A 27,020-nucleotide genomic window follows, 5' to 3' on the forward strand; every position below is an offset into this window, starting at 1 on the left:
CTCTGCTGATGTAAGAAGTAAAAATGCCCAGATGTAAAGATCTGTTACGCTCACCTGGACCCCACAGGGGTGTCGATCGGACCCGGACAGCTGCGGTCTCCTTCAACGTGATGTGTAGTGCAGAGATGACTGTCTGGACTGACCCGCCTAGTCTTGTCTGCTGGACCCGAAGAAGTATTTTCCTGCAAGTGGAGACAGGGATTAACCACATGTGGGTTTTAGTGATGGCCTCCCAACTGTTCTCGCTCTCCCCCACTAATCACCCCCGATATCCCCTTAGTAACTTCACCTTATGTTCGTAAAAGATGAACTCTCCATCCTGCGTGTCTTGCAGGGGCGCGTAGATACCAGTTACTTCACTGGTTTGAAGGCGTGGGGAGAGTTCCGGTAAGTATTGACTCTGAAGTCCCTGGCGGGATTGGTAAGTATCAAGTTCAAAGAGTTCAATGTGCCCGATGTTCACTCTTGTCCCCTTCCTTCCTTAAGTTGCAACTGAGTTTGTGAGAAGAAGGTCTTGTAGCTGCTGCTGGCGTTCAGGTAAGAGTCTGTGTTACCCAACGCTGTCCGGTAACTATTGCATGCGTTAACATGTTGTTTTTCTCCCTCTTTACAGATGCGGCATATGAAAATGTGGAGAGTTATGGAATAATACCGCCGGTGGTAAGTCTATGGTGGTAAGAGGTTGTATTTGTTGATTCCCTTGGCTCACCTTGTTTTTTCTTGTGTCCCCTAGGTGCCGGATTACGGCGAAGCAATGATGGAGACAGTGCCGGATCGAAAGATGCTGTGAGAACTGGTGAGTATGGCGCTATGCTGGAGCTGGCGAAGCGACACGTGCAGGACTGATGTACTTTCCAGGTCCGGAGATGAAATGGTTCCGGAATTAGGTGAGGAATTTGAAATAAGTTTGTTTTCTAACCTTGTCCTTTTCTTCCTCTTTATTCTGGGAGCTCTGGATTCGAGGCGCGCGTGGCAGAAGACTGGATGCTGGCTGCAGGCATGGTGAGCGTCACGCTGTTGGATGCAGAATAACGCGAAGCATGTGCTGCTGTTCGGGTGTGGTTTAAATAGCCTCCAAAGTAGTTCCAGGTAAGAAATTCCCTAGAGCCACGCCCGAGTAAAAAATAGTCCCTGTAACAAAATAGTCCCATCCAGGCCTCATGTAGGCTTGGACTCTTTTGCAGCATGGTCTGCATGAGGTAAGTAAAGTCTATGAGCCTGGCGCCTATGGCGCCAGGACTGATTTCTATGATGAGCCTGGAGCCTAAGGTGCCAGGACTGAACCCAGACAGCCCCTCGCCAGGGCTGCGGAGGTTTAAACAAATGTCTGGATGCCTGCTCCCGGGGCTGAGGGCCTTGGTCCTGATGCCCGGGGGTAGGCATCATGACAAGATCTCGTTGGCAGAGGGTACAGGCTTCTTTTGTCCAGACCATGGAAAATGATCATATTTTTTTAGATGTACTGTTTTCCGTGTAGAAGGGAAAGCATTGTTGGTATTAATTAGAGCCAATGTAGAGGAACCCAGAAATATGCAAATGTTATGATGCTACAAGAGATCTAAGAGGTTAACATAACATGTAGTATGTGTATTGAGTATGAATGCACCAAGTGACATTTGAGCATGAAAGCCAGTTATGGATGGTATGTATATATATTGAAGTTCAAAGATGTAATCCATTGAGGATGTTCAGGAAAATATAGACTTCAATGGACGTGTAAGTTTTAGATGATCTTAAGAATGGTGTTTGCATCCATGAGAGAGTGAGTCAGAACTAATGATCTTGAAGAATGTCAGGATTACATTGCTCAGTGGCGACAAGGGCCCTCATTACAACCCAGGCGTTAAGGGGTTAACGGCGCTGTAAAAGGTGGCGGCGCCGTTAAACCCTTAATGCCTGATTACGAGGTCCCTTTGCGGGTTGGAGACTTTAACGCCTGCTTTCTGCAGGCGTTAAAAACCAACCCGCAAAGGGACCTTGGTGCTAAGTACGGTGCCGCAATTTGCGGCAACGTACTTAGCGCCTTCCCCATTCCCATTGAGCCCTATGGGGCAAAAATGGGAATGGGGAAGGGCCATGGCGGCATGGGGAATTACCGCCCCGCCAACCTCGGAATGGGGCGGTAATTCCCCATTCCGCCATGGCGGAGTCGGTAAGTTACCGGCATGGACCATGGTGCTATTAGCACCATGGTCCAACGCCAGGGTCGTAATGAGGGCCAAGGACTTTTAGGAAGCTGAATGGAATGAGCAAGGTGTAAAATTAGGCTGCCAGAGGGCAGCATGGACTTTTAGGGCTCCATACGTTGGCAGTTTTACAGTTATAAAAATATGTAAATGCAAAATGTCCTATGGATGCGGTAAGAAGTTGTTGAAGTTCTAAAGGGGAGTTAGCGTCTTCCCAATGTCCTCGGTGTGCTCAAAGAGTTGAGTTGGGTAGAGGTAGCCGCCTAATGAGGCAGTTGGAGGACGAGGCAAGTAGTGGAGGGTAGCGCCTTCCCATAGTTTGCTTAGTATGAAGTTGTGTAGGTATATTTTCCAGTGTATGGGGGAGATTGCGTAGGATTGCGTAGGTATTCCATCCCAGTATAGTGGGAGGGTAGCGCCTTCCCATATCTATTAAGTGTGAAGAAAGTGTAGGGATTACATCCCGGTGCAATGAAACCTAAGTCCTCTTATAGCAATTAAGTTGGTGGTATGAAGTCTGTAGAGGGATCCCGTCCCAGTATAGTGGGAGGTTAGCACCTTACCAGTGCACATAAGTTTGAAGCATGTGTAGGGATTCCGTCCCAGAGTAGTATCGTATAGAGGTGAAGTGATGTATTAATAGTTGTATAGAGGTTGAAGTGAAGCAGGAAGTTTCCTCAGTAGGATATTCGAAGTCTGAAGTATGTTTAGGGACAACGCCCTAGTTATTTCTTTTGAGTTGCATCTCTCCAAAAGAGGCCTGGCATTATGACAAGTGCTGTTGGGTTTGACCTCTCTTGTTTGGGTCATCATTGGAAAGGGAGGAGATGTGTTATAATGTACTTGTTGGCAGTGCCTAACTGCAGGAATGCTGCTGTGTCCTAGCTTGGAACGCTGTATAAGCCTGCGGAATGTTTGACTCTGAATCCAGCTCCTGGGTTCCTGCCTGGTCAGTTGAGCCTGGGTGATGGGACCTGGTGGTATCTCCTAGTTAACAGCTTATGTAACTTATAATAACAAACTTACTAAATAAGCCTAAGAAGTCAACAGAAGCTGCTTTATAATAGTTTTGTTGCCATGAATCAGACCTGTGTCTGCAAACCATTCATGTCCCCCATCCACTGATGAGATATCGTCTTTTCACATTGCCTTTTCTTTTCAGCCGCAGATTGTTTTGAAACTCCAACATGCTGGCGCTGCATCGCTGGACAAATGGAAAGAGACAACCAGACCGCTGCAATCAAGTTCATCATTGTGGGGTTCTCCGATATTCCGCAGCTGAAAGTGATTTTTCTTATTGTTCTTCTGATGGTTTATTTCTTCACTCTAGTGGGAAACCTTCTCATCATAACAATTGTCTGCTCTAATTTGAAACTGCACACGCCTATGTATTTCTTCATCACAAACCTGTCCTGCTTAGACATCATTTACACAACAATAATTTTTCCAAAAATGTTGTCCCACTTCTTAGTGGAGGTCATGCAAATGTCTCTCTCCGAATGCCTGACACAGATGTATTTTTTCATTGCCATGATGTGCACAGAATTCCTTCTACTTGCAGCCATGGCCTACGATCGGTACGTGGCCATCTGCCTTCCTTTGCGGTACATGGTCATTATGAATAAATCATTGTGTATACGGATGGCAGTGGGGACCTGGGCCTTGGGTCTCATAAGTGCCGTACCACACACTGTAGCACTTTCACGGCTCACCTACTGTGAGTCCCACACAATCAACCACTTCTTCTGTGATATGGCAGCCTTGATGAAGCTTTCATGCACCAGCACTCACACTATTGAGTCACTAAGCTATATCATGGGTGCTTTAGTCGCAGTATTGCCATTTCTTTTGATTATCACATCTTACATCAACATCATCTGGGCCATCCTGAAAATCCAGACATCGAAAGGGCGCCGCAAAGCCTTCTCCACATGCGCCTCCCACCTCACTGTGGTCATTTTATTCTATGGAACTATTTGTTCCACCTACATGCGTCCGGCCTCAACGTATTCAATTAATATCAACAAACTATGTTCTTTGGCGTACATTGCTGTTACTCCACTGTGTAATCCCGTTATATACAGTCTAAAGAACAAAGAGTTGAAAAACACCCTATGGAAGAAAATGTGCACCTCATAGCTTGTACGAATTAGAAATGGTCATTAAACAATGTTTGTATGAAAAATTATAATTTCTGATAATGTGCTCTATAATTTGGCACCCGATAAATAAGCATTAGTTCCTGAGAGGTGTGGGGGGGCTGTAAGGCCTGCAATTACCTATCGGGAAAGCGAGACCTGAGGGCCCAAGTGAAGCAAGGGATGCTGCGTGTTGCTCAGGATAGCTATTGACCATCATTACCGCCAACCACAGGGTGCTAAGGTGTTAGCACTAGTTTCACTGCTGGACCTACCCCTGAAAACAAAAAGAATGCATTTTTTCATAGCCCGAAGCTACCCCCTTGAGGGCTGTCGCCATGCCACCTTGCGTGTGCAGAGAGACGCCGCGCACTGATAGATGGTTGTTTGCAACAGCATAGGCTGGGCCGTCACAAAGCGGGAAGCCTACGAGCTGGGTGCTGGAGAGAGTGTTAAGAAGCACCCACCGGCTTCATCATCCATTCAAAAAGTGAGGGTGTCAGTGGTGTCAGCCGGAGCGAGTGCCCTTAGGTGGGGAATAACAAGTGAACTGCAGAGATGTTTGAGGAGAAAGGAGGTTGGTTGCGTCACAGCCGCAGGTAAGCAGACATTCCGGGAATCTAGGAAACTAGCGCTTAGAATTTCTGAATCATGAAGACAACTTTAAAAAAGGGTGCTAATATTTTCTTTTAATTGTTTTTATGGCTAAACAAAGTTAACCTTTAACAAACAAACAAAGTTAATAAAACAAAAAATAAAGCAGAATATAAAATACAATGCATTAAAATACATGATACGTCCAATGCAATTTAAAACACAATATTAAAAGGATTATCATAGGCACAAAGAAGAGACAAATAAAAAAAACACTTTATATAACACAGGGCCCACTCCAATTAAATCAAATAAAAGATAACCCAGACACCAACAAAGTGGGTTAACCCAAAGGAACTTCATCTAGTTAATTCCTCGCTCCATTTTCCTTAAACCGAAGGGATTTTAGATAGGTAAGCACTGCTAGTACACTGGAGGTTGTGTGACCTTATAAACAAGATGACCACATCCCCTCAGTGTCCCCTACAGTCAAGAACAACAACTTTTGTAACTATTTCATTCTTTAGAGGCCCTATTCTGGAAAAGCAACAAATATTTGTTTCAGGGTTTCAGACATAATTTCGTTTTTACAGAAGCAACACCCCAACTGATCAACACTTGTGTGTCCCCTTCTGAACAAATTTCCTTAGTCGGACACAGGTTCCATCTTAAACTTAAAAATGAATGACTGACCCATTTTGCAGGCTAAACTACCAAAATGAGGCCAAAATGCCCAGTTTCTTGTGATCATGCTTTAGGTGAGAGAGAGAGAAGCCTATGCATGCAGTTTTTCCAAAGTGCGAGTCCAGTCTAGTTCGAATCAGTGTTTCTTAACAAGCTCTGGATTCTCGCACAAGTCCCTCAGTGAACTAGTCACATTCCCCAGTACCAAGACACAGTGGTTGTGTATCTTATTAACCCAACAGCTGGTCCTCCTCTGCAGGATGCTTTTTAGATCTTCAAACAAATAGTCCCTCCCTGGTGTCAATATTGTCCTTAACAGTGACACAAATTTCCACTCCACACGTGCTGTCAAGGAGTTTATGCCTAATTCGTACTGAATTGCATCAATAGGAACTATGTTAGGCACCCTTAGCACCCTACGTCAAACACAGGCTTCCAAGATGGGCAGGATATCTAATATGGCCAATAAGTATAGTTCCATCCAGTATGTGATTTTGGGATCTAATTTCCCTTTGTAATATTTAAGGTGTAACTACCATATTGGCTATCCACCCTCAACAGCTGATTTATTAGAGGAGGATTCGATCTCTTACCCAAACGTTCAGCTTGGTTTGACCTGGGGTAGCCTGGATGATAAAGCCCAGATATACCAGGGAGTGCACACTCGGAATGGCCTCACACCCAATATACCATTGTAGTTAACTCTACTTTTACCACTAGAGCAGTTAATGATCTTTGTTTTGGAGGGGTTAATGTTCAAAAAGTGAGAGCAAGTAAAGGCAGCAAATGAATTCAGCAACCTTTGTAATCCCACCGGGGTGACATCAAAGATGAGAAAGTTGTCTACATATGACAACCAATACGGCCTCCATTTGTCAATTGGAGGAGACACAAATACAGCAGATTTTAGATGCTCACCAATATCCGACAAGTAAAGGTTGAACAGGCACAGTGCAAAAAGGCAACCCTGCCTGACGCCCCTACTTTTGGATAGACGGTGCGACAAAGCCCTTTCACTGTTTAACCGCACCTGAATTTCAGACTGTGCGTGGAGGCCAATCAGGAGTCTTAATAGACCCACAGGCACCCCCCCATTGGTGCATCTTAGACCACAGAAGTTGGCTATCCATTGCGTTAAATGCAGCGGTTAGATCTATGAAGGCTATGAAAATGGTTTTGTATTTTCCATTCAACGCTATGTGTTGGACACGTTTCACAATTGTCCCGTTAAGACTGGTTCCCATGTTTTGATGAAATCCTGTTTGCCATTTGACCAGCTGCTACTGCCCACTCCTCCAGATGGGACAGCATGATGGATGCAAATACTTTGCTGTGTGCATCAAGGATGGCTATTGACCGATAATTCAAAGGACTTCTTTTCAGACCTCGTTTAAAGATGGGAACTTTGTGTGCCCTAGTCCAGGGAGCTGGAAACCCGCCCTGGATCACCAAGTTCTTAAACAGCACACTCAGACCCCTTGCCCATGCCAGAGGAAGTGCCTTAAACATGTAATTTGATAAACGATTTGGACCCAGAGCCTACCAGGAACTGATCCTCTTCAGACAATGCTGTATACTGTCCTCATCAAATGCTGATAAGCCCATTCTTTCCCCTACATCAGGTAGAGTGAACATAACAGATTTACTGGCTGTGCATAAAGGTCGGAGAAGTGCAGGTACTGGTCATTTTCAGATATTGCATTCATTTGTTTCACGGAATCAGAGGTGTCAATTGAGTTCATCAATCACCAAAAGGTATGCAAGTACTTCTTTCTTAAGGTGGTCAATAGAGCTGCAGAATCTGCTTGGCTTCCCCTGCTCCTATTGTATCTCAACCAATTCCAGTATGACTGACGTAGATACTTTCTCAGAGCCACTACAGAGCAAGGGGATAGATCGGGTCTATGCCCTATATATCTTAGTTCTTTCCTCAACACTGTTTTCCTTTCCGCCACTTCCTTATTGTATGCGTCAGTGTTTTGTGTTGTTGTTGGAATTAGTCTACCCTGTGACCTTTTCGCTGATGTTTTAAGATTAAGTCTGTTGAGAATTCCTCAAAGTTAGCCGGACTGAATACCTGTAGTTTCCACTCCTTAGTAGTAATTTCCAGGACCTCCGTCAGGGACTTATTGACTCGCGTAGCCAGTCCTTGGTGCCACCATATAAACCACACCAGTCATTGATGAAGCTCACAAGATGTTTCAGAAATAAAGTCTAGTCTAATACATTATTGTGCCAGTATATGTCAACAATCAAGAGGTGTATTAACCTGTAGATTGTCATTTACACATGGGTGAATAAGATGCCTGGAATATTCCCATCTATGTGCTCCACTTTTACTTCATCAAAGGACTTAACCAGTGTTAGGAGGCCCCCGAATGGGCGCTCTTTCTCACCCCTCTGGTAACAACATAACCGTCCATCCCTGGGTTGGATAAAAGTCAGGTCTCCTGAAGGCAAACTACACAGTGGGAATTCCCACCCCACTTACTTATTATCAAAAAGTCTAGAATGGCCACAGGTATTCCATGAGGGGAGCGAAAAAGAATCCCTCCCCTCTTTATCTGGCAGTGGCTTGGCAACTAGTTAATGCTGTGTTGTTCTAAGCATCCATGACCATTCATTAGTGGCTTCCGATGCCTTCATTTCTTATTTTAACACTTGGACCCCATTCAGCAGTTGATGATAACTGCTTGAATTGATTATGATTTCACCCACAGATTGTTTACCCACAAACTCTTTCTGACTGAATCTCTTTCATGCAGGACCATGTCTGCCACCAGCTTAGAGTTAGAATACACCACCGGTCTTACACTACTATGTTTTATAGGAAAATTAACCTTGTTAATGTCGACTGATGATATATCTTTCAGATTTGGGATTTCAGGACCTCCGTCAGGGACTTATTGACTCGCATAGCCAGTCCTTGGTTCCAGGATACACATGTACCAGCTGAATTGACAACCCGATTCACTGCACACCTCTCAGTAGATTGTGATAACAAACCCTCTCCGTTAAACAGTGCAGTCAACCTAGCGTGATCACTGTGGGGTGTCCCTTGAATCGTTAGTGACTCGCACCTTTCTAGAAGCCAATCTATGGTGAAGATGTAATCTATGGTTTAGTGGGAGGAGCCAATGGACCAGGTATAATTTTGAGGGATGTCACCACTCACCCCCTTCCCTCCCCAAAATACCACCTGAATCAAGATGAGTAACACAATCCAAGTTTAGATACCCTGCCAGGATTACCTGGCCACCACCATATAAACCACACCAGTCAACCGTTAAACATTTGTGTGGTTTAAACTCACCCTCCTAGTCTTAGGAATTACAGATTCAAATACAATGCCGTTGCCCACCACCCCATCCTTCATATAACACACAGGTTTTAATCTTATATCATCTCATGCATTTATGACTAATGGACTCCCCGGCGCAGAACAACCCCACCCCATAGCCTGTTCACATCTGGTTGTATTGGCTGGGCACTCTGAGGGGTGCCTCCCCTTTGGGATGGGCCAGAGTATGTTCCCCTGGCCAAGTCAACCTGATATCTAGGGTTCAACATATTGCATCAGCCTTAGTATATGCATGAGAACAATACTGTGGGTGCTGTGATGAAAATCTCAGAGTCAATGAAGTTTTGGAGCCAGTTACTGCTTTCACTAATATGGAGAATAGCTCTAATCAAAATGGTGGTGCTGCCCTGCCTATTGTATTTCTTTACTAACTTCTCCTTTTTTGTCCCATACTCACTTTCTGGCTGGATGGTTATCAGATGACGGGTCATTGGATACTTTGCTTATGTATGGCGCTACAAGACTGATTGTTCTCCTGGAGAGGAGAGTATGGCATAGGATACACAGAATTCTTGGTTTTCGGTCCCCATACTCCCTGACTTCTCCCTTGTCGCCTAGTTTGTGCCATGAGAAGAGTGATTTGTCCCAATTCAGGGAATGGGAGGGGTGGGCCATGCCACTTGGGGGGATATATTTGGTGAGGGACGGTTTAGGGATTTCTTGGAGATCGTTGATGAATATGGGCTGCGTGTCTCATGCATTAAGACTGCATAGCAGGCTGATTTAGACTGTGAGTTTGATGAAAAGCGGTGGGATGCTGCCTTACTATTTACCAAAAAAGTATCTAGGAATACTCACTTTTGACTTTTGGAGTTGAATGTACTCTTTAGGGCATACATAACCCCGTATAAATTTGCGTACTTCAATAAGAAAGCATCCCCTGGTTGTCCGTGCTGCAGTGGTGATCCTGCAGACTTTCTGCATATGTTTTGGATTTGCCCGAAGGTACGTACCTTCTTGCTTAACATCCAGCAGGAGCTTGAGGAGGAAGGAGTGTGTAGATACAAGTGGACCCCAACGGAATGCCTACTGGGCATATACCCACAACCAGATAAGGGCAGGCATGTGGTTAGGCTTATGGACTTGGCATCTATACTGGCTAAGCAGAGAATTGCTATGTCTTGGAGAAACGGTGCACGTTCTAGCTATGCTGTGTGGTGGAGGGATTTACTGAAGAGGTCCACTGCAGAAACAGCAATGGTACAGGGCCTTGCAGAAGGGTCTGAACGAGCCCACCACAAACCTGGATGTCTGTAAGGCCCTTCTCCAGGCGATGTTCTGCCACTCTGATGACAGACCCCCTTGAGGTGGTGTGGTTGCCTATATATCTGTTTAAGATACTCTGCTAATGGGTGTGCTGGGCCAAACCTTTCTGTTGTAGGATATGTGTGGTGTTCTATCTGGGTCCTTTCTTATAATCCATGGGCCTCATTACGACCAAGGCGTTAACTATGGCGCTATTAGCGCCATGGTTGACGCCGGTACCTTACTGATTCCGCCATGGTGAATGGCAGAATTACCGCCCCATTCCAAGGTTGGCGGGGCGGTAATTCCCCATTCAACATTGGCCCTTCCCCATTCCCATTTTTTCCCCCACAGGGCTCAATGGAAATGGGGAAGGCGGTAATTACGGTACCGCAAATTGCGGTACCGTAATTACCTCCAAGGTCCCTTTGCGGGTCCCGTCCTTAACAGCCGTTGAGGGAGGACCCGCAAAGGGTCCTCGGAATTGGGCAGTAAGGGATTACCGGCACCAGTGCCTTTACCGGTACCGGTAATCCCTTACCGCCTGGGTCGTAATGAGGCCCGACTCCTCACAGAGTTTAGGATTGTCCACTTTATAATTCTAGGACTTCCCTAATATATATCACAACAGAACTTTACATTCCTTGATCTCCAACTTGAGTTAATTTCTACTATTTGACAGTGATACCCTTACGTTGGGGTCACGTTGTTAGTCCATGACTCTTTACTGTGTTCTGCATTGTTCACAGTATAATCCCTAATATATAACACAAAAGAATGTTACATTCTTTGACTTTGTACATTAATCAGTTGTTACCATTTTGATGATGATACCACTGCATTTATTATATCAGAAGGATTATATATATGATGACATTATTTAAACTGGTTTGCATCATTTTCACATGACTATTATCATAAAATCCTGTGCGCTCTTTTGAGCATTATTTATTCTCATTACCTACCTAGGTACTGGGCATGATATATATTTTACTAAGCTATGATGACGTGGGGTTGACTTTGAATTGCCTTAGGGCATTTTTGGATTCCAAAACAAGGAATGTTGTTGGATCATGTACAGCAATTTTCCACTGCGATTTTACCTTTGCATAAGGATATTCTGTGAGAGCAATTGCTCTATCATCAAATGCATTTTACTTATATTGAGATTTATACATATAACCATAAACTTGTTTATTCCCATTTTCTTCCTTCTTTTTAAATTTGGTCTAATCTAAATGTGATACTTTATGGTGCCTTCAAATAAATTGATCTGAATATACCTCTGCTTGTTGTTTGAGCTAGAATTGTAATTTATCCATCAGCCCCACACAATTCAATGTAACTGGATAATAGAGACACAACTCGCTGGCTACTGATAACATCCTAATGGCATGACATCAATACCGCAGGCGTGTTGACGTCAGTACATATGCGCTAACCCAAATAGCAGCCATTTTGAATCACAATAATGGGAATGAATACTATCCTACTTTGGTAGTAGACGCTTGACCATTTCCTCAAAAGGATTCCCTACAGAATTGCTTGTAAGTTGTTTGGAGTTATGGGGGTAAATGGATTAAACCTACACTGGTAGTGGTCTACTTTGCATTCAGTGGAGCATCTTCTCCTTACTTTTCCCTTTTCTTTGCTTTAAGACATCGGTTGCAATTATTTGGTCCTGAATTGGATTTCCTTAGACCTATTAACTTATGCATCATTGATGTGGTACTAAGGTGAGATTGTGTGTACACACAGTATTCTAAAGTAGATTTGCATATTGCTAAACGTGTTCCCACAACTAGTCTATATCATACATTGTGGGTTCTTAATTTCGTGTCTGTACTAGTAGGGTTCCAGGAATTGATCTTTCCATTGGAAGGTGCTCATAACATTCAGATTCCTACTAGTGAGTATCCACTAGAATGAAAGTGTTGAGGTGAGGATACAACTAATTCCTTTGCCCCTTTTTATGATTTGATTATTCTTTTATGGCACATCAATCTGAAGAGGAGTTCATTGGTCTCTCCATGTTCTCTTTTTCTCTTGAAATTCTTCTTTCGATGTTGAGCTAGTAATTTCATGAAGCGCCCATACATGACAAATGGTCATATTTACATGAATCACTACTCTGTGGATCTTGGAACTTATAAGGTGAATTATCAAGCTTATGGTGCATCCAATATAGAATTGTAAAGTGATGTACATTGTTTAGAATGATTGCCATTTTTGATCTCAAACAACATAATTGTTTACATTATTTGCAGAAGTTTTCAAGAATTGTACCCCTGATGAAAAGATTGCTATCTTGGAACGTGTTGGGTTTTTTATTAAATCACATTGATCTGTGACAACATAAGAGTGCAAAGTGTCTTATTTGTATGTCATGTGATACACAGTCTTGTCAGATGGCATGCAGTGTGCTTGTGGGGACTGCTGATGTTGGGCCATGTGCCCCCCTCACCCCAGATATACCAGGCCTGCCAGCAGCAGTTTCATCCTCATCATTAGTGGAATCACAATCCTGATCATGGTGCCACTGCAGAGGCTGGCCAGTGGGTATGTGTGATGACGTGGTGGTTAAAGGGGAGTGGGAGGGAAGTCATGAAGGGTCAAGCTGATGGGGCACACCCTTTGTGATGACAGGAGTGTGTGGAATGTTTCCCTAGGTATCCACTGATACCTTTGTCGCAGAGGTTTGGATAGGAACACTGGTGGTTTGAGACACAGAGACACAGAGACACATGCAGCTGTGCTGGCACCGGCATAACAGGGCCCTCCGCAGCCCCCGCGGTGTGGGGGGCCCCATCAGCACATGTTCTGGGAGGGGGCTCTACTTGAAAAAAAAATTCTGCAACAGAAATCATTTCTTTATGAAGGCAGAGTGATTTCAAAAAGAAACAATGGGGCTCATTCTGACCATGCCAGTCTGGGTACAAACAACGGTGCTGGGAAGTTTACCGGTACTGTTGTTTCCGGTCCGGCATATTACAGGTCTACCTGCTGGGGCTGTCGTGCCTGACAGGTCTTAGCCTGCCAAGCACAGCAGCCACAGTAGGCAGACCCATCACGGAAGCACGGGCACCGTTAACACCGTTGCCTCCCTGTCCTATGAGACTCTACAGGAATGGGGATTACCGAATTTACCGGCACCTGACTTCCCAGCCGTCGGACTTGGAATAGCCCTGTGGCACCGGGAAGTCAGGCGCCGGTAATTTTTTTACGGGTCCCAATTTCTTTTTGAAGTTATAGGGCTCCCCTCAACCCCATGGTATGGTGAAAGAGTGCACACTTAAATGTATGGATGGCTGGGTGTGTATATGGTGAATGGTGTGTGTGCTTGTGTACAGGGGCACAACAAAACCTACATTTCGGGGGATAATCCTTCAAATGTTGGGAGAGGCGCTAACTTCACGTGAGGTGCGGAGAGGCAAACTTATTTGTGTGGGGGCATCTAACGTCTTTACGCATTCTAATGAGACTATTCTAGTGCAGCTTCAATGTTACAAGCAGCTAACTCTCTCCTTTAAGTCTCCTACTCCCTCTCTACCCTTCCAACCACTCCCCTGGCATGCAAATACTAGACCCACATCGCGATTTCAATTGCCTAAAAAATGTGGCATTTGAATGCAGGTACTAACAGTGAAATGCTTTACGTTGGTAATTGCTGGGCCCTTATTAACAGCAAAACCCAGGTGCAGTTTAACTTCTGTCCGGCAACTGCTCTAAAGGTCATCCAGGTCGAGTCAACATAGCCCAAAATGTCAGGGGGGGGGTGCTGAAGCACAGTCAACTCAATGGTGTTGCGCCACTACTTGTGTTTAATGCCTTGATTACTCCTAGCCCTATTCTTCCTCGCCCCAGTACTTATGTATGAGGCAGTACTTGTGTATGAGACACTCTGCCTCTTAAACAAGTACTGGGATGCGGTAGAGGCACATGGTGGTAATGCCTGACTCAGCTACCTGTAATCTTCATTACTCTTAGTCCCACTCTTCCTCATTCCAGTACTTACCTGTAAGTGATTTCAATCCGGCACACATCCAAGTCAACGCCTTGAATGTAATTCACAACTGAAATCCTTATTTATTTTTGTCTAATACCATTCATATCACACCACTCTCCTGGAATGACCCCGGTCACACTGCACCAGGAATCAGGCTGGTTTGCAAAGTTAAAATATTTATTTATGTATTTATAATGTAATCACACTATGTTTTAATGGGTACACAATAATCACCAAATGGGGTGATGTAACACTGAATAATCTCTTTAATCCACAAGGAGTAATAGTGAGCAAAACAATTCAGCACAGAAATGATACTTTTGTGTGTGTGTACAGATCAGATAGCACTGTGGTTAGAGGTTCCCCCTGCACACCCCTCAACCCCCAATAAGCAATATAAAAAGATAGGAGGAGAGAGCAGGTATTCAGGAATGGCAAAATCAAACAGAATATCAATCCCATTTCCCCCAGCAAACACAAGAGAAAAGCGGAATTGACTGTCAAGCTGTCAGAATGGCTTTCTAAGTTATCTTAGAATGGACTGGGCAAAAACACTAAGGGGCTGATTCATGGAATTATTTGCACCGAAAAATGGGGATATGAGCGCCATTCTGCCCGCAAATCCCTGTTTAACAAATGGGGATTTGCAGGCCGAATGGCGCACAAATCCCTGTTTTTTGCGCAAATAATTCCATGAATCAGCCCCCCAATGTGGTCCAAATTGTTGAATTTGCTATAAATGCTTATGGGAGCCGCTTTGGATAGTTGCACACAAACACAAGCAATGATTTAATACCAAGAAACAATTTGAAATCTTGAAATTCAAGTCGGAAGCAATCAAAAGCTGTTTTACACGTGTAAAAACACATTTTGTTTCTAGCATAAAAACTGAGGGAGTTATGGATGTTTTAGTAGAGGTCATTTTTTTCGAGATAGGCGCAAGAATGGAAAACAGGAATACACTTTTAAAATGACTAAAGAAGTTTCTTACACTAGAGGATGTCTATGAACAAAACAAATACCACACAGGAACACAGCCACTTGATCAGAATGACTGCCTGCAGAGGTCTTGCCTTCTTCAGATGAGAAAAGTTCAGCACAGAGATAGTTTTAACAATACTAATACAGGGAAAGATAGGATGGTTTGGATAGAGGGTTCAGACAATTCAAAAATACTCCTAACAATATCAGGTTCTGAAGACAAGATAGGATGGTTTTAAGATAGGAATTAACTAACCAAGATACATATGCTAGTGACACAGTTCTATCGATAGATACTCACTAGATATGTTTTTAAACGGAACCGTCAGGATTCTGGTCCGTCAAGATTCTGGTCAGGGAATGGGATCTGGTTTTAGGAAAGACAGCTGGGCACATCGGACTGGACTGGGTCTGCAAGGGCTCTGGTCACAGCACTGCACAGGACTGGATCGGATCGGCAAGGCACTCTGGTCACAGCACATGACTGGATTGGGTCTGCCCTTTTTGGTTCTGATGATAATTATTTTCAATAGGCAAGCAGTACAGCGCAGTCGGGCTGTATTTTGATGCTTCTCTCCCCTTTGGTTGGTGGGGTACTGGTTCTGGAATTTGAAGCCTAGCTGAAAATGGTGATAAGACGTGTGCCGGCACCAAACTAAAATGGCCGGACGCCTTACAGATTGTGTTATTGTCCATGAGGATGACCCCTCAAACTAAGACTGGGCTCTCTCCCTTTGAGGTGGTCATGGATAGGCCAGCTAACATTTGGAATGTCCCAAAGCCCCGTTCTTTACGAGAGGTTGAAATGTACTTCTTTCTGATTACTGTGGCCAGTTAACTAAACATCTGTATTTGATTTATCACCAGGTGCGAGTGGCTTTACCTGTGAAATACAAGGGCCCCTTTCACAGCATACGGCCGGGAGACTGGGTCCTCCCAAAATTGTTTGAGCAATCTTCTTGCCTCGCACCTCGTTGGCGGGGCCCCTTCCAAGTTCTCCTGGTCACACAGACAGCGGTGTGGGTAGCAGGCAGGAAGTACTGGATACACGCGTCACATATCAAGAGGATTCCTCACCCTGTGCCACACGATAGAGAAGATACAGAACCCCTTACCAATGCTGTAACCAACGATCACGAAGCAGCAACCAGCATCGAGAGTGCGTCAGAGACTCTCCCTGAGCCCGTGGGGCCTGGGGAGACAGCCACTTCATCTCCACACTCTCCAACAGTTCCTTTTTCAGGAATTGCTCCGAATCTTGTATCTGATCTTGCTTTGCATTCGCCGCTTCCATCAGGGAGTGACGGCACGTTGTTCACAGATCATTCAGTACCAGGAGTCACGAGGTACGATCTGCGTCCGAGGAAATAGACTTACTGCACGGTTTGGCTGTGCCGCCTAGGAAAATCATCAAAGGGCTTGTCTTTTTGGCCCGATCATTTGTACATAAGGGGATTCTGCTGGCTAGGGTTTGTGAAAGGACTAAGAAGACGCGCGGTCTGGAGATCGCCAGCAAACTTTTGGCGTAATCGTTTCAAGAACACAATGCCTGCAACCGCTCCTGCTCGTACGGAACAGATAAGAGACTGTGTTTCCAGCCATGAAAAAGAACAATTGCATGCGTGGGCCCCAAAAACGTATTTTCTTCTTGTGATAATGTTAATTGGTTTTACAATAGTCATTGCCTTAGGTTTCCGGTATCTGGAAGAAGTACATCCTCTTGAGAATGTGTTACCCACTGAAAATGTACCCATTGTTTCCACTCCTTTTGTACATCTGCACACTCTATCTCCTACAGACTCTCAGCACAGACAGAGTTACCACAACAACACTCTGCTGCTCATTATGAATACTACACATGCTATTTTTAATAAGTCTAACTGTTGGGTCTGTTCGCATTTACTGCAACATGGGGATAAGGAGCTGAGTTGGTATATTCATCCTTTACCTTTGACAACTGCTTGTTATGCTTCTTTAAGGGCACTATTCGTTGGCCGATGAAATGATAGCGTCTCAAGGAACTTTGATGGAACTAATCTGAATGATTTTGAGAAACGTGTTCTAACACCTCTGGGATGCTCACTCTTTGCGAATAGAAGCAGGCCTAATGTTGCTTCTATTAGGCCTTCTGACATACTGTCCCGTCCTTTTCAATCTCTGATCTCTTTCAAGATGGCTCCTATAGTCAATAGGGATGCCACGCCACCTTCCTATACTGTCAACCACAGCCCCAATTCAGTTTCTTTCTGCATACATGGAATGGTACTCAGTCAATGGGTGATTTCAAGGGTTGCGCCAACGTTGCGAATTTGACTAATGAGGACAGACCTTTGTATGTAGGCGAACCTGTCTACTTTGTTTGTGGTAATGTAGCATTTCCATGGTTATCCAGGGATTGGCAGGGAACCTGCTGTTTAGGGATTCTGTTACCCGGGGTATTCATTGATAGTACTATAGAGATTTCAAAGGCTCGTCCACGGCGGGACGAGAATGGCAATACTTCAGCACAAGTTCTGGGTGACGTAGCTAAATCCTTTGTGCCATTCTGGGGACAAATATTGAACTCAGAAGATATCAGAAGACTAGCGAGAGTACTGGAGAGGACCATCAACCGGACCACTGACATACTCTATAATATGACTTTAGAACAGAAAGCAATAAGGTTAGTAGCACTTCAGAACTGGATGGCATTAGATGTCATCCTGGCTGAACGTGGTGGGGTATGTAAATTAGTGGGGTCCGCTTGCTGTGTTTTTGTGCCAGAATCCTCCCCAACGATTTTCAGAGCAATACAAAATCTGCACGTCCTTAGTTCAGAAGTGCATGTTCCCGAGGGAAACTGGGATCTTAGCGCTTGGTTCTGGGACTTTTTGCGATCTTGGAGATGGAAGCTACTTTCAGTCTTGCTGATTATTTTAGGTATTCTGTTGTTTCTTTGTTGTTGTATACAAGGTCTTCCTGGTATGTGTTCGATGTTAGGAGGATATTGTGCACAAGCGATAGGTACATTAGGACACAAGGTGTACGCCCAGAGAAAATATCTAACAAATTTGTGCTGAAGGAAATCTCAATATCTGAACTCATGTCAATCGATATTTCCGATAGTGATTCAGGATGTATGGACATTGAGATGTGGAGTTACTCGTAAAATGACTAGAAGTAGTTTAGCGCTTGGCTTAGGTCAAAAGGAGGGTTTGTTCAACGGGATATCATATTATGCCTCCTTTATTGTATATATTGGCCTAAGCCCAGTCACTTTGCGAAGAAATCCGCGTTGCAAAAGTTCCAATCTTAGATCAATTTAGCCGCCATTTTAGGTCCATCCACCATTTTGATTTCCATTTCAAAGTCATTCTCTGTTCTAAAATGGTGGACAGTGTTTTTCCTGCTTGTAACCTAGCCGTCCTGATGACCTTTGCATGCAAGTTAATGTCTAAACTGCCCATAGGCCTAATGTTAGGGTCGTATAATAAGACCTTGTCCTACGTTTGACCTGTAGATCGAGGATTACCCGTGCCAACAAGTCCGATCCACGGACATACATCAAATACAATGTTGTTTAAATACTAAACGTGGACATTTGTTAAACTACATTGCATAGGACGTGTACTAAGGTTTAATGTTAAATCCGAAGATACACTGTTGCCATTGTGACTTGTTGTACAAACTGTAAATAATCCATATACATATAGCTGGACAAATTAGAAGTGAACTCGGCACAAACCCTATACCGAGAATAATTAACCTGTAGGGGGGCTGGACATTATGATTGAAAATATATAAAAAGAAGAACTGTTTAGACGTCCAGTACCTCTCACTTCTCACACGAAAGGGCTAGTATTCACTGTGATGTACTGAGGGCCAGATAGCTATCTGATACTTTGTTTCTTTGTAAACTGTACAGTTATAGAATAAAGATCTGTGAATCTTTATAACCCGTGTTTGGTGTATTTCCTTTTGGGGTACTCAGCCTCGATATGTCCTTTTATTTGTACAAGGGGATACGTGGGGGCAGGATTGTGCGATAAATCATAATGGTTGTCCATGTCCAGGCTAAGTAGGCATGATATGTGGTATTAGTGGCTAGAGAGGCATTTCGGTGTAGCCAGTCTAGTCATTCCTCAGTTTGGTATGACTTTCTTTTAACTGGGAATTTCTGATAAAGCAGTCCTGTTAATTGTACTTACCTGACTAGATTGGCATTTGCTTGCTGCCAGTCTAGCCATTTCTAACTGCGGCATTGTATATTTTTCTGGGCATCTGTGGTAAAATGATATGATGTAAGTCATTTATAACACGCCTGTACACAAGTATTTCTATTCCAGACAAGACAAGGGAGTGAAGATAGAGGGAGGACAAGCCAAACTATCTCACTAGGCATTGTGTCATTGTGAGAATGAGAAGTACAAGGGGAAAGGGAGAGGGGAAGTGCAAGAGAGAGGAGACGGGAGGAAAAAACAGGCCTGCAATGCTCTGAGTAAGTGAAGCCAGGGCAGCGCGGCTATGGGTAGTGCAAGGAGAAAAAGGGGCTGCAGGGTTTTAATTACAGCCCCAAAGTGCATGGTAGGCACGGAGACAGTGCAAAGGTGACCGATCAAGAAAGAGCCTGGACTCAGAGAGACTCTGAGGGTATCCAAGCAACTGGTCAGTACAGCAGGCAGGTAGGTCAGCAGGGGAGGGAAAGAGAGAAAGCAGAGGAGAAAAAGTTTTGAGCTGCTTTCAAAACTTCAGATGGTCCGACTCATGTTTGAAGGGGCAGGGAGGCCATTCCAGAGGGAGGCACCAGCAGAGGAGAGAGATCTACCACCCACTCTCTGGCTGGAGAAGCGTCTAAACCTTAGAGAGTGGGAGGTAGCTGCGAGCAAGGGGCTCAAGAAGGAAGGTATTTTGGAAGAGAGCATTGGCTGTAGTTCAGGCCCCAGCCCCAGAAAGCCTTGTGGACAATGCAAAGGGTCTTGAACTTGATCCTTGCAGCATCCGGGAGCCAGTGGAGAGATTTTAGGGCTGGAGAGATACGATCCTTGGGCTTGAGGTCAAGGATAAATCTTGCAGTCTTGTTCTGGATTAGTTGCAAATGACGGAGAGTAGAGGAAGACAGATTGAGAAAGATGCTGTTGCAGTAGTCCAGCCTAGGGAGAGCAGGGCTCTGGAGACAGTGAGCTTCTGGTGGAAAGTGAGAAAGGGAAGAGTCCCTTTGAGGAGGAGCAGCTGATAGTGGAACTTCTTGGTGACATCCGAGATGTGAGGAGAGAAAGAGAGAATGGCATAGAAGATGACACCAATGTTTTTTGCCTCGCAGGAAGGCAAAGGAAGAGGGCCCAAGGTGGACAGCCAGAGTGAGAGAGGGAAAGCAGGTGCCGGGGTCCCAATGAGAAGGATCTCCGCCTTACTAGCATTAAGGCAAAGATCGTTTGAGGTGCACCAATCCTGAATCGCAGATAGACAGTCAGAAATGAGCGAGAGGGGTGAGGAGCCTGAAGGAAAGCTTAGTCATCTGCATACCACTGAAAGTTAGAGGAGAAGGTAGATATCAGCTGAGCCAAAGGGGCAAGTAGAGTTTGAAAAACCAGGGTGAGATTATGGAGCCCTGAGGACCACCACAAGTAGCGAGAGGTGGCAGAGAGAATGGACCAGGTTGGACCTGGGAGGGGTGGGGGGTGGTCCAAGAGGAAGGAGGCCAGTCAATCCAGGGCCTGATCCCGGATGCCCAGGCTGTCACAAAGTCGATTGATCAAGATAGCGTGGTTGACCGTGTCTAAAGCAGAGGAAAGAAGAAGGGTGAGGAAAGAAGAAATGCTGGAATCAAGGTTAGAGAGCAGATCCTAACGGGTGTTCAGGAGGGCAGTTTCCATGCCTCTGGCAGCCCTGAAGCCAGACTGATGATCATGGAGACAACCAACAGATTCAGTGTGGAGAGTAACCTGGGAGATGGCAAGCTTTTCCAAGAGTTTGCCCAAGAAAGGGTGATGTAGATTTGGCAATAGTTTGCTGGACAGGTAGGATCAGCAGACGGCTTCTTGAGGAGTGGGTGCACAAGGTAGTGCTTAAGGGGAGAAGGGAACATTCCAGTGGCTAATGAGTGATTACAGAAATTGGCCAAGGCTGGAGTGAGGGGTCAATATGGTCCTTGATGGTTCTAGAGGAGAAGGGGAGCACCTGTTTGGACAACGCTTGCATAGATCGCACTTGTCTAGAAACCTCGTCAGGTGTCGTCAGAGAGAAAGAAGAAATAGGAGGAGAGGTAGAGAGGGCCAAAAGGGGGCGAGAGAGGAGGAGGAAGAGGAGATAGAGGACAGGGTGTCCTGAGATTTAGCAGAGAAGTGAGAGTCCAGAGCCGTACAGAGGGCCTTGGCGTGAACAGGAGAGGTAGAGACCACAACAGGATTGACCAGTTCCTTGCAGATTTTAAAGAGTTTGGCCATGTTGTTAGAGGCCGAAGAGATGCAGGCTTTAATGTTTGCTCTCTTCTTGATGAGTGTTATTGCTTTGACTGGCATTTTGGTGCAACCAGTCTAGGTATGTCTAAATGTGGCTTGGCATTCTTTACTGTAATGTTATTACGAGTCTACACTGGTCTACATTGTGCAGCCAGTTGGACATGTTTTCATTGTGGCATGGTATTTTTAATAGCAAAGCATTAATGTTCCTGTGCACTGTTGGTGACTTGCAGGTATTGGATTGGTGTTACCCTACAAAACAATTGCAAACATTGTGGCTTCATAGCCAATTTTTCGCAGAAAGTGTGCTGTATATTGCATTAAAACACATATTTATATCTTTCGACTAGTGCAGTGTGCAGCATACCCCGTCAGCAACACTTTCGTGTGTATTGCGCAAGTGCGACAATCTAGGCAGGCTTAGAATGTGGTGCAACCCGTGATTTGTTGCTGAGTTGGGGATGGGGGGGCCCTCAGCATGGCTTGCAGGGGGGTCCCCACATTTTGTGTTACGCCACTGTGTGCTGGTGGTCACTTCTGTGGTTGTCATGGAAGCACATATGGCTGTGGTCGTGGGGATAGCCCTGGTGCCATCAGTGCTGGCAGCCACAGCACCCCTTGAGGTGTGGTGGGAGAATTAAGCTGGGGTTGCAGTGGAGGTGCCTGAGGGGCCCGATGTGCTGGTGCCTTCCTGTTCCTCCTGGCTGCCAGGGCTACCTGTGATGAGGAAACTGACATGGCTTGAGATCCTATGTGCAAAAGAGTTCAACCCAGCTACCTCAAAATACGAGCACAGGATCTTAAAGTGAAAAGATGATGAAGAAGTTGTTTTCCTTTGCAAAAATAGAAGGGTACATTGGCCTTGGACCAAGGATGTTATTTTCGAGAGATTAAGGCAAAGTACGGAGGGAGTCCAATGAGCAGACCATGTGCAAAGGACATATTTATCAAGATTAGGAGGAACAAGAACATTTACGGATACCAAGTATTGGACAATTAAAAGTACATAAAGTTTATATGGTATAGAGTGAGCAAGTCTCTAAAGGCCAACAGTAGCAATTGCACCCTGAATTAATTGAATCAAATAGTGCTGAATACACTGTCGAAATTGACAACTTTGATTTGATTTGATTTGTTGATTTATAGAGCGCTTTACACCAAGGCGCTGTACAGTGGAACAACATTATACATAACAACATCAACAATGTAACAAATGAAGCAAAATTATATCATGAATCATTCGATAAAACAGTGACAAGAGCAATTGACTGAAGGGGAGGGGGAATAGGGAGTGGGATTAGGCGGGTGGGGGAGTACGTGGTGGAGAGTTAGAAGAGGGAAATTGAAGAGAGAGGAGGGTAGGAGAAGGGAGAGGAAAATCAAGGGGAAGAAAGGGGGGAGCAGAGAGGGGAGAGGGGGAGGTTTCAAGGAGGAGAATGGAGAAGGAGGGATTTAAGGGAAGTGTAGAAAGAGGGGAAGGATGTAGAGGAGCGGATAGTGAGAGGGAGTGAGTTCTAGTGTAGGGGTGCAAGGAGTTGGAAGGAGCGGAAACGGGAGGAAGCACAGGGGGATGGAGGTACGGTGAGAAGGAAGTGGTCAGCAGAGCGAAGGGAACGGGAGGGGGAGTAGAAGGAGAGAAGGGAGGAGAGATAAGGAGGAGCAAGACCATGGAGGGATTTAAAGACAAGGTAGAGAAAGTAACATTTTAGCTGTGAGTGAAATGGTAGCCAGCCAAGGTAAGAGAGCGAAGTAGAGATGGAGTCACGGGACGTGAGGAGACAAAGGGTGCGAACAGCAGAGTGGTAGATGGATTTAAGGGGGGCAAGATGAGATGCTGGTAGTCCAAAGAGAAGAGAGGAGCAATAGAAGAGGCGAGAAAAGATGAGAGAGGAGATTAGGAGTTTGGTAGCGTGGAAAGTGAGAGAGGGACGGATTTTGCAAATGTTGTAGAGGTGGTATCGACAAGTGCGAGAGGTGAGTGAAATGTGCTGGGAGAAGGAAAGAGAGGAGTCAAAGAGAACGCCTAAATTACGAGCTTGGGAAGAGATGGGGAGATTGGAGGGAGGAAAATGAATGAAAGGGGGAGGAGAGGAAGGGGGAAGAGAGTTGGAGGGGAAGAAAAGGACTTCAGTTTTATCAGTGTTAAGAGAGAGAAAGCGGGAGGACATCCAGTTCTTAATAGCAGTCAGGCAGGAAGAGAGTTTTAGGTGAAGGTCAGTTGAGAAGGAGGAGAAAGAGAGAATGGTGTCGTCAGCATAGAAATGGTGGAGATGCCAAACGAGGAGATAACAGGGGCAATGAGGGAGGTGTAAAGAGAGAATAGGAAAGGACCAAGTACGGGAACTTGGGGAACACCGTATTCAAGAGGAAAGGAAGGAGAGGTCCGGCCACCCCATGATACAGCAAAGGAACGGGAAGAGAGATAAGAGGATAGCCATTTGAGAACAGGGCCTTGAAACCCAAAGGAGGAAAGAGTGTGGAGAAGGAGAGGATGATCAACAGTGTCAAAGGCTGCCGAGAGATCAAGGAGAATAAGAAGAGAGGATTGCTTGGCGAGCAGATAGGAGGGAATTAAGGATAGAAGTGAGAGCTGTTTCTGTGGAATGTATGGGACGGAAGCCAGAATGGAAGGGAGGAAGGAGAGATGAAGTATTGACAAAGGATGAAAGCTGAGTATAGGCAAGACGTTCAAGAAGCTTGGAGAGGAATGGTAGAAGAGAGATAGGTCGATAATTAGCCATGAGAAGTGGATCAGCCGAGGGTTTCTTCAGAATAGGAATAATCGTAGCATGCTTGAACGCAGAGGGAAATGTTGATGAGGAGAGGCAGATGTTGAAGAAAGAGGTAAGGTAGGGGATAAGAAGAGTGTAGATCTTAGGGATAAGAAGGGAAGGGAGAGGGACAGATGGGGCAGATGTGGGGTGAGCTTTGGATAGAAAGGAGGAAACTTCGGAAGGGGAAACGGGTGAGAAGATGGACATGAAGGATGAGGAAGGAGAGGGGGGAGGAGGAGAAGGGGAATCAGAGAGGGAGTTGATTTTTTGCCAAAGGGTGAGGATTTTGGAGGAGAAGAAGTTAGCAAAGTCAGAAGGAGAAAGTGTGGAATTGGATGAGGGATCAGGAGTGGGAGGACAGAGAAGACGAGAGAGAGTTTGGAAGATACGACGAGGGTGGGAGGCTTGAGAGTGGAGAAGATTAGAGTAATAGGAAGATTTAGTCGAAGTAAGGAAGGAGTTGTATAGTGCGTGGTAAGAGAAGTAGGAGGTTTGATTCGAAAGTGAGGGAGTTTTGAGCCAGAGTCTTTCTAGGCGTCGGAGAAGGCGCCGCATAGAGCGGAGATGAGGAGTAAGGCAAGGTTGAGAGGGCTTACGGGATGGACGGAAAAGAGAGGGGGGTAAAGTTGATCAAGGGCAGAGGAGATAGAGGAGGAAAGGGAGGATAGAGCATCATTCGCAGAGAGTAAGGCAAAGTCTTGGAGAGATGGAAAAGAATAAGAGCAAGTATCAAAAAAGAGGGTTGTCGAAGGTACGAAAGTCACGTCGAGAGTAGATTGGAGGGGAGAGATTGGTAGTAGAGGAGTGGGAGAGAGGGGAAAGGGAGAATGAGAGTAAGGCATGATCAGAGAGATAAACGGGGAGAGAGGAGACAGGGGAAGAGGCATAGGAAGAATTAAAGATGAGGTCAAGGGTGGAGCCAGAGGAGTGAGTGGGGGAGGAAGGAAGGGGGGAGAGGAGGTAGGAGTCGAGGATGGAGAAGAGGAGAGAAGATTGAGGAGGAGAACGAAGATGAATGTTAAAGTCACCTAGTACAGATAGGGGAGAGGGGGAGGGAGAGATGAGTGAGATGAGGTGATCAAGGTCTTCATAGAAGGAAGAAAGAGGGCCAGGGGGACGATAGATGATCAGGAAGGAAATAGGGTGGGGAGAGGAGAAAGACTTGTAAAGGAATTCAAAGGAAGGGAAAGAAGGGAGAGTTGGAGAGGAGGAGGAGGAGATGTATTTGGGATGGTAGAGGAGTCCAACGCTTCCACCGCGGCCAGAGGGGCGGGGGGTGTGAAAGAAGGAGGAAGAGGAGGTTGTTAAGGAAGCAGGGACAGAGGTGTTATGAGGGGGAATCCAGGTTTCAGTTAGGCAGAGGAAGTGAAGGTTAAGGCGAAGGAATAAGTCAAGAACAGCTGTGGTTTTATTACAGATGGATCTGGCGTTCCAGAGAGCCATGTTCATGAGGGCGGAGTGACTGGCGGAAGGGGGGTACAGAAGATTAGGGCGGTGAGAGAAGGTAGGAGAGTGACTGGAGGAGTGGGGACGAGGATAGTGGAGAGGAGTGGGCATTAGTAGGACAAAGGAGAGTAGTAGGGAAAGGAGAAGGTGGAAGGGTGGAGAGAGGGTGGGGAGGGGGTGCTGGAAAGGAGTTTTGGAAGATCGCATAACAGAGGGAGAGGGTCAGCGTGGGTGGGATTATTACAATAACAATAAGGAGGTTCAAGAGAACCGGGTACTTAAGGAGGGAGGGGAGAAATAGCGAGCAGTAGCTGTTGTAACAGATCCTGGGAGGGAAGGGTCACGGCCGGTGGTTTCGGGATGGACTGGAGGCACCAGGAAGAAGAGGTGAGGGCGTAGGCAGCAGCAATAGGTGCAATATGGAGGTGTTAGTGGATGGGATGAAGCAGGCAGGTGAATGGTGAAAAGTGGGGAACAAAGGCAGCAGCAACCACAATTGAAAGTGAGGGCAGTGGCACAAGGCACAATGTGGAGGAGCCAGAGGAGGAAACACACAGCCAGGATATGAGGAAGAGTAGAGGGATCCTAGAAAGCTGCAGTCATGTTTGAACAAGGGGGCAGAAAATGGTTACGGGAAGGGTACTGGTGCCAGGAAAAATAAGATAGTCAAGTTGGAGGGCCAATGCGGTGAAGTTCTGTGACTTCGCTCACTCCTGGGTGGGGAGGATAGCCGGCAGCCGTAGAAGGTGGTGTGGAGGTACTGGCAGGAGGAGATAAAGCAGCAGAGGCAGAAGGCTGTAGTGGGGAACCTGGCCTGCCACGTTGGTCAAGGGCAGGGAGGCCGCGAGCAATGCGCCAGGTGGCTAGAGGGGACAAAACGTCTCTGTCACGGCCAATATGGACTTCAGGCAGGACACCTGGCAGCACGAACAGTTGGGTGGTGGTGAGGTTCACAAGCAGCTACGCAAGGCAAAGGCAAGGAGTGTTGCAAGGAGTGTGCCAAGAAGGTAGGCAAGAAGAATACACTGCTACCTCACCGGCTGTCAAGGAGTGTTACAAGGAGTGTGCCAGGAAGAAAGGTAGAAGGGATGCAGGAGGAGCAAGGCTGGAGAAGGCGTTCCTGTCAGTTCTTGTTAGCAGGCGGGTAGGGTCGCTATGGGGACTGTAA

The sequence above is a fragment of the Ambystoma mexicanum genome, chromosome 3p, assembly GCF_040938575.1.
Source record: "Ambystoma mexicanum isolate Mex_15411 chromosome 3p, UKY_AmexF1_1, whole genome shotgun sequence".
NCBI classification, from domain to species: Eukaryota; Metazoa; Chordata; class Amphibia; order Caudata; family Ambystomatidae; genus Ambystoma; species Ambystoma mexicanum.